Source organism: Cryptomeria japonica, chromosome 4 (assembly GCF_030272615.1).
Source record: "Cryptomeria japonica chromosome 4, Sugi_1.0, whole genome shotgun sequence".
Lineage (NCBI taxonomy): Eukaryota > Viridiplantae > Streptophyta > Pinopsida > Cupressales > Cupressaceae > Cryptomeria > Cryptomeria japonica.
Window position 1 is genome coordinate 34328990 of NC_081408.1, and position 8672 is coordinate 34337661.

The following is an 8672-nucleotide window of genomic DNA, read 5'->3' on the forward strand; positions in this document are numbered from 1 at the left end:
TGGGATCAAGCTCTACAACCAATCAAGTGAATACTCAAACAACTTCTAGATCATGAAGGAAGTACACTCCATTGGGAGAACCACTTGAGTCAGTTTTCAAGAAGCTAGTGGCAAACAGAGTAATCACAATTCTAGATTTTCCTCCATATGAACCAAAGGTCAAACCAAATTGGTGGAATGATGATGAGTATTGCAAATTCCATAAGAGAAAGGGTCATAAAATAGGAAATTGTCATCGACTAAAGAACATCATACAAGATCTCACTAATAGAGGTGACATTGAGATTGAAGGACACTCATCCAATCAAGAACATGAAATGTTTAAGGAACCATTCCCAAAGCATGACAAGGGAAAAGCTGCAACCATAGAAGACTAGGCCAACTATACCAAAGCATCTTATAACTATGTTTCAACTATCAATCATATCTCAATGGATAATTATGTCTCTACCATTATCATCAAGGAAGAAAACCTTGAGAATTCTACCCGGAGACCCAAAATTTTCCTAAAAGGAATTGGATTTTCTTCTGAACCTACCTCTAAATGTAATGTCACAACTCATCGAGGTAAATTCACTTTTCAAGGTGCTCCAGCTAAAAATACCACTTCTTCATCAACCAAGCCTGAGTATGACCTTGTAGAACAGTTAGGGAAAACACCCGCGCTTATTTCCATCCTTGAGCTTTTATGCATATCCCCCACACATAAAGCTATTCTTGACAAAATCTTGAGAGACACTGCCATTCCTACTAATCTAAACATGGACCAGTTTCAAGCCATGGTGGGATACCTTTCCATTCCACACTCTCTTACATTCACAGAAGCCGATGATGCCTCCGTAAGTTAGCCACATAACACACCATTACACATTGAAGCCTTCATACACAAACATCGAATAAAATGAGTCCTGATAGATGGAGGAGCAGGTCTAAATATTTGTACATTGAGCACTATTAAACAATTGGGATATTCTGATAAAGCTGTGAATTCTACAAACAAAATCACCATCAAGGCATATGATGATGAATAGCGTTCATCCAAAGGCACAGTCACCTTGCCTCTCAGAGTTGGGCCAGTTACGACGGATGTGGTTTGTCAAGTCCTAGACCTAGATCTCACATACAACATGTTGCTAGGATGTCCTTGGATTCATGAAATGAGGGCAGTCCCATCTACATATCACCAATGAATTAAGTTTCCTCACAATGGAGTTGAAATAATAGTTAATGGTGATCCTAATCTGTTCATATACTGCAATAACTTGAGATCCAAAACTGAGACCATCATTCCCAGTAATCGTGAAGTTGTTCCTTCTTCTACATACATTGATCCCAAGTCATTAAAACCTTCGACATCAAAACAAGGTGATCTTAAAGGCAAATTTTGAGACAAGGGCATGGGTGAATACACTTTAAATCAGACCATGTACTTACAACAAGTCATGAGTTCACCAAAAGAATATGGAAGACCACATCCTAATAAATAGGTATCTATCATTTTACTCAAATGGGACCCTACTATCTTTCAAAGATGGAGTGAATTGGAAGAGGAAGACTTATACAAAATGCTTTACAAAGACCTTGAAGATGATACATAAGATCACATCAGTATACCATGTGAGAAATATGGCAAAAGGTTCAAGATTCTACAAAAATTTGGGTATGATGGCAAAAGCCCTCTTGGGTTAAGAAAAGAAGGTATCATTGAACCTTTACAACTTGAATTGACATTCAAAAAGGAACGCTCGGAGGGACTTGGTTTCATGACTTCCAAGATCCACACTCGAAGGAAAAAAGAAGCATTACAAATCAAAGATGCCAAAATTCAATAAGAGAATGGTTATTCCACAGATTCCAACGAATGGGAATGGGGTTCAAACAAATCCTCCAGTGACTACGAGCTCACCGTGACATTCAGAGAGCCAGATGAACTCACAGAAGAAGAAGAATTTTATAAAAAATTCAAAGTTGGTCAAGAAACAACCCCTGAGGATTTTGCACAGTCCTTGTCCCTAGGTCCTAAGTTGAAATCACATAGAATGAGAACACCTATTCCAGAATGCACTACTAGTGATGACAATTTGGATTCGTTCATGATCGAGACTGATGAGGAGAGTGCCAATGATGACCTTGATAATTACCTCGACATACCTGAATATAACTGCATCTTCACTCTTAGTCCCACTAACTTCGAAGACATTAAAGGCCTTCCCCTTGTTCACCACCAACTTATTGACTGGGATCATGAAGGACCTGCATAGTTTGACATATTCCAAAATGATGAAGCTTTTATTGACTATCTTGGAATACAACATGATCTTCCCCCTGGGGACCATAAAGTGGGATACACTATAGAACTCAATAGCGTGGCATATTTTAGTGAGGGTGTCGGGTCTTCTAGTAACAAAAATATGAAAATAAAAACAAACCAAGGGTCTTATGGCGAAAACCACACTATGGCGCTGTTTGACCCCAAAAAAGTAAAAAGAAAGGATGTATCTGAGGGCAAAAACCTCTCTGAGGCACTTGACGATGGAAGGCTTGACATTCTCCCAGCATCATATGAGGAAAAGTCATCCATGTTGGTAGAGGAGACTATCAAAACAAATATTGGTACGGAAGAGGTTCCACACAACATATTCCTGGCCCAATCTTTGATGGAGTTAGAAAGGTCAAAATTCATAAGTTTCTTCAAAGAACAACAAATCAACTTTGCATGGTCATACGGTGATATGCCTAAATTGGATCCAGATTTGGTAATGCACCATTTGACAGTTAAACCAGGGGCAAAACTAGTGAAACAAAAATTAAGAAAGATGCATCCACAAGTCACATTATTGGTCAAAGCAGAGCTTGAAAAATTATTCGATGTCAGATTCATACGTCCAATTGATTATCCTAAATGGATCTCCAACTTAGTACCTATCAGAAAACTAGATCGCAACATCAGAATATGTATAGATTCTAGAGACATTAACAAGGCTTGTCCTAAGGATGACTTCCCATTACCAAACATAGATTTGATTGTAGATCTCACAGCGGGTCATGAAATGTTATCGTTGATGGATAGATTCTCTGGTTATAATCAAATAAAGAGGGTGTCTGAGGATCAACACAAAACATCATTCACTTGTCCTTGGGGAACTTTCTGTTGGAATGTCATGCCCTTTGGACTAAAAAATGTAGGTGCTACATATCAAAGAGCCATGACTACTATCTTTCATGATCTAATGCACGTAACTATGGAAGATTATGTCGATGACCTCTTGGGCAAATCAATAGATAGAAATACACATTTGGAGATACTTTTAGTCGTCTTTGATTGGTTGGAAAAATACGAAGTAATATTAAACCCCAAGAAATGTATCTTTGAAGTAAGCTTCGGGAAGCTCCTAGGATTCATTGTATCAAAAAGAGGAATCGAAGCTGATCCAACAAAAGTCAAGGCCATCCTAGAGATGCAACCACCAAAAAATATCAATCAACTTCAGTCTTTACAAGGGAGACTTCAGTCCATACGAAGATTCATAGCACAACTTGCAGATAAGTGTAATCCTTTTCAGCACTTGCTACATAAAAACATCAAATTCAAATGGGATGATAATTGTCAATAGGCTTTCCAAATACTTAGATTATCTTCTGAATCCACCAGTTTTGATGCCACCAGTTCTAGATCAGCCTCTATTACTATACATATCAGCTACGTCAATAGCACTGGGGGAACTCTTAGCACAACAAGTTGTTGAGGGCAAAGAAAAGGCAGTGTACTATATCAGTCGCACATTGGTAGGATATGAGCTAAACTACACACCAATTGAGCATGCATGTCTCGCTATGGTCTTTGCTTTGTAGAAATTACAACATTACATGCTAACTCATAAGACTAAGTTGGTTGCAAGGATAGATCCATTGAAATACCTTCTCAATAAAGCAATGCTTACTAGGCGACTAGCCAAATGGGTAATGATCCTGAGTGAATTCAAAATTGACTATGTGGATAGAAAATCAATAAAAGGACAAGCCATCATAGATCAATTAGCAGATTCTCCCATGATAGATGATGTTCCTCTAATTTCAGAATTTCCAAATGAATCCATTTTAACAGTGTCACATGCAAAACCATGGCAATTATACTTTGACGGCTCATACACATAGCATGGGGTAGGAGCTGGCATCCTCTTTATAACTCCTCACGAGGATTCTATACCAAAATCATATTGATTATCATTTCCTTGCACTAATAACATAGTAGAATATGAGGCATTAGCAACTAGATTACGGATTGCAGTTCAGTGGAAGATCCAGGAACTTTGTGTTTTTGGGGACTCTCAACTTGTAATCCATCAAGCAACTAATGATTACCAAACAAAGATGAGAAATTAATGCCTTACAAAAGAATGGTGGATGATCTGAAACAACATTTCACAAAGATAGACTTTGATCTGATACCAAGAGAACAGAATTGAGCCGCAAATGCCATGGCTACAATTGCTTCATTAATCGACCTCCGAATGAGACCTGCTATGAGTTCTTGGTGGATAACCTTTTGGTTCCCTCATATGAAATCACTCCTAGTGAGATGATATGTGTCGTTGGTCCTGAGTCCCAGTTATATGGTTCCATTTTCACATACCTTTGTGATAATACCCTACCTCTTGATCTATCCAATAACCAATGTCGCACTTTCATTTGCCAATCTTCTCGATATGTCATTTTAGCCGATGTCCTATACCGTCAAGGTCTAGATGGCACTCTTCTTAGATGTTTGGAAAGTGATGAAGCTTAAATTGCATTACGTGAAGTACATGAAGGGATATGTGGTCCACATTCTAGTGGTCCTACCTTAGCCAAGAAACTCATCAGGACTGGATATTACTGGCCCAATATGGAAAAAGACTCATATCAATTTGTCAAGAAATGTAAGCAATGTCAACTTCATGGAGACCTCATCCATGTGCCAACACAAGAACTTCAACCAATTGCGACTCCTTGGCCCTTTTGTCAGTGGGGACTCGATCTCATAGGCAAGATTCACCCTCCATCCTCCAACGGTCATAAATTCATTATCACTGCCATAGAGTATTTCACAAAATGGATTGAAGTCATGCCTCTCATGCAAGTCACTGGAAAATAGATTACTATGTTCATTCTCAACTATATCATTTGTTGATATGGCATTCCTATTTCCATTATCACCGATAACAGGCATCCCTTAAAAAATCAGGATGTTTGTGAACTTTGTGACCACTTCCATATTTCCCATCATTTCTCCACACCATATTACCCCCAAGGTAATGGTCAAGCTGAGGCATCTAATAAAACAATCCTTAAAATCTTAAAAAAGACAATCGACGACGCTGGCCGTAATTGGCATATCCAACTTAATCTTGCACTTTGGGCCTACCGCACAAGTGTCCGCACACCTACAGGAGTGACACCCTATTCACTTGTCTACAACACTGAAGCCATCTTGCCTATTGAGGTCGAGCTACCCTCTTTACAAGTCTCTTTGCAAAACATTATCAGTGATGAAGACTATAGGGTCTCTCGCTTACAAGAACTTGAACTATTGGATGAACGAAGACAAACTGCTTTTAATCATCTCAAGGCTTATCAACAATGAATGAGTCACAACTACAATCACAAAGTCAAGCCTCGCACATTTGAGGTAGGTGATTTGGTTCTCAGAGAAAACCCAAAAATCAGCAAGACAGAGAGAAGAAGGGCAAGTTTGAACCTAATTGGCTTGGTCCTTACATCATTACAGCAACATATGGATCTGGGGCATATCAGCTCTCAACTATAGAAGGTGAACCTTCAGAAGATCCTATCAATAGCATGCACCTTCACAGGTTTTACACATAGCTCTTCAGAGTATCCTAATCCAAAAAATACAAAAAAAAATCAAAAATTTCAAAAACTATACAAAAAAATTCAAAAATTTCAAAAATACAAAAAATTTTTTTTTAAAATCAAAAAAGTAAAGAGAAATAATTTCGTCCAATGGTGAAAACCACTTCGGTGGCACCATGGGCAAGTACCATGGTGAAAACTGGGTCACCGGTGCCATGTGTAGAGACATTGCTCCTCCCTCCTTCAGGATTCCATTTCATCCTTTCACTTTGCACACACTCATATCCTATCCATTCATAATAAACTTACCCATTCTCATCATGGCTTGTTATTGATCTACCCAAGGTTGGTTAGCCATTCATAATAAACATTCCTTTTCACCCCTTTCCATTCATAATAAATCAGCTCCTATCTATGGCTAAGGCAAATCCCGCGTCTAGTGATGGGTGTGGAACTAAGAACATCACATGTTTCAAGGAGTATAGTTTTTTCCACTTTTCTTCAATCTATTCGCGCACAATCCGCAATAAAACAACACTTGCATCACCAATCCACAATAAAGTTCCGTCTTCTCCACAATAACATATCGATTTCATGGATTCAGTCAGTTTTAGATGATACATAGCAGCAACAATGTGCTTCAACAAATAAAATCTTTCAACAGATTCAAACAACATATGGTTCAGTGCTATCTATCCTTTTTGTGAAAGTAAACATTGTGACCACAATCAAATAAGACTTATACAAGTGACAAGAGACACTAAAATTGAGGACTATAGTGGATGTTGGTGTCGAGTCTTGGTTTTCTTTTGATTTTATCTTTTTGGTGGCATGTCTTTTATCTTTTCCAGGATGTCTTTGACTAGAGATTCTATCTCCAGGATGTCTTTGACTAGAAAGGCGAGGATGGGGTATCATCACCTATTTTTCTTTTCTATCTGCGGATTGTCTCTTAGTAATGCCATGACTTGTCCAAGGATATGAGGACACTGTGAGTCTAGTATGAACTGGGGCATTCTTTGTTTGTGACTGTCTTATCTCCATGCAAACAGGTACAATGACTTTCTAGATCAAACATATGCCTCGATTGTCATAACCTACTTGACATAATAAAGCTCAATGATGATAACACACAAGAAGCTCTTTCACATTCATATCTTCTATCTTTCATCCCCCTTTCTTGATTGACTTCCATCATCCTTCTCGAGTCTGCGTAGCCTGCTATCACATGACTTAGTATAATGACACACCAAAAACATTTGCATCTCATGTATTTTCACCTGCATTACCACATATAAACATTCCATACATACATATAGATATCACAATTGTATCACACCCTGCGCACAACACATATTAGCACATTTTATATTCTCATCATGTAAATAATCATTTGCATTATCATATTCATTTGCATTTCATACATTCACATTCACATTTCCATAATATATAAAACATAAAAGAACAAAAATATTGCATTTCATCAAGTACATATTTGCATCTATATCATAACCATCACATAAAACATACATCATTAAACATCTCATCACATAGGTACACATGCATATAGTTTCTGCAAAGATGAATCATCTCATATATATATATAAAGTGTCATGATACAATGATGTCAAAATCATATGGCTACAATCACCCGTAGGTGTCTACATCATCATACAAACATGGTACAATACTGATACATAGGGAGCCCTCTACAACTATGATGAACTCCCTCCCTCAGAGCCACCTAGCCTCGATGAAATCTAAGCCCTAGAAGGACCCACCCCAAGATCATCCCTCTTGTCCCCCCTATCTGGTGGTGGTGGAGGACCCATAACCTCACCACTAGACACCTGTCACCTCTGGCTCCCTCCCATAGTCATCATTTTCCGCGCTGGTCTACGGAAGCTCCTCCCCCACTGCTCTGGTGGCACTACCCCATAGTATAGGTCACATCAGTAACCTATCTCCTCCCCTGCCCATAGAACATAGGCATATCTAGCCCCTATATCCTCTATTGCCTGCCTCCCAGCCCTCACTGCTATCTCAGCCTCAGTATAGCATTGGATAGCCTAATCCTGCTCATGCTCTATCTCCCTCAGTCACCTCCTAAGCCTAGCGGTCTCCCTCTCCAAGTCTTGGATCTCATCTGCATGTCCTTGGTAGATCTCCCTTAGCTCAACCAGCTCATCCTCCTCCACCTCAGCCCCCGGTGCCTCGTCCTGTGGCTCCCCCTATACTGGTACATGTGCCTATATCTGTACCTACCTCTATCCTTGTCCCTGCACCTGTAGTGGCAATCCACCCCGACCCCTCACCACCCAAGCCTATCTCTCCTTCCCGCCCTCTCTCTGTGGAATCACCCTCCTCTCTCCAATGGCACCCCGCCTCCTCCGTCGACCTCTCCCCCCACCATCTCCATCATCATCCTCATCCCCACCACCATCTCCCTCTACCAGCTCCCCTGGGTCTGTCAGTCATGGAAAAGGATGCTCAACCCAATACGTCATGTACTCAGCATCCATGCCTGCATCCTCAATATTTGACCACATATTCCATGGCATCGGCACCATCTCTGCTAGCTACATCACGGCCTGATCATATGACAACAGTGGTACAAAGTGTACCTGATCCCAGATTGTCCAAGCATACATCCCAGAACCCTGGGGCATCCACTGAATCTGGCCAAACTACCTAAATACTCTATCAATCAGCTATCTCTCCAAAACAGAGGGTGTCTGCCCAATCAGATATCTACTCCAGAAGGTGTATGGGAGATCCATTGTGTCCTCCTCCCACTACTCGCACCCAAGGTATGGCCT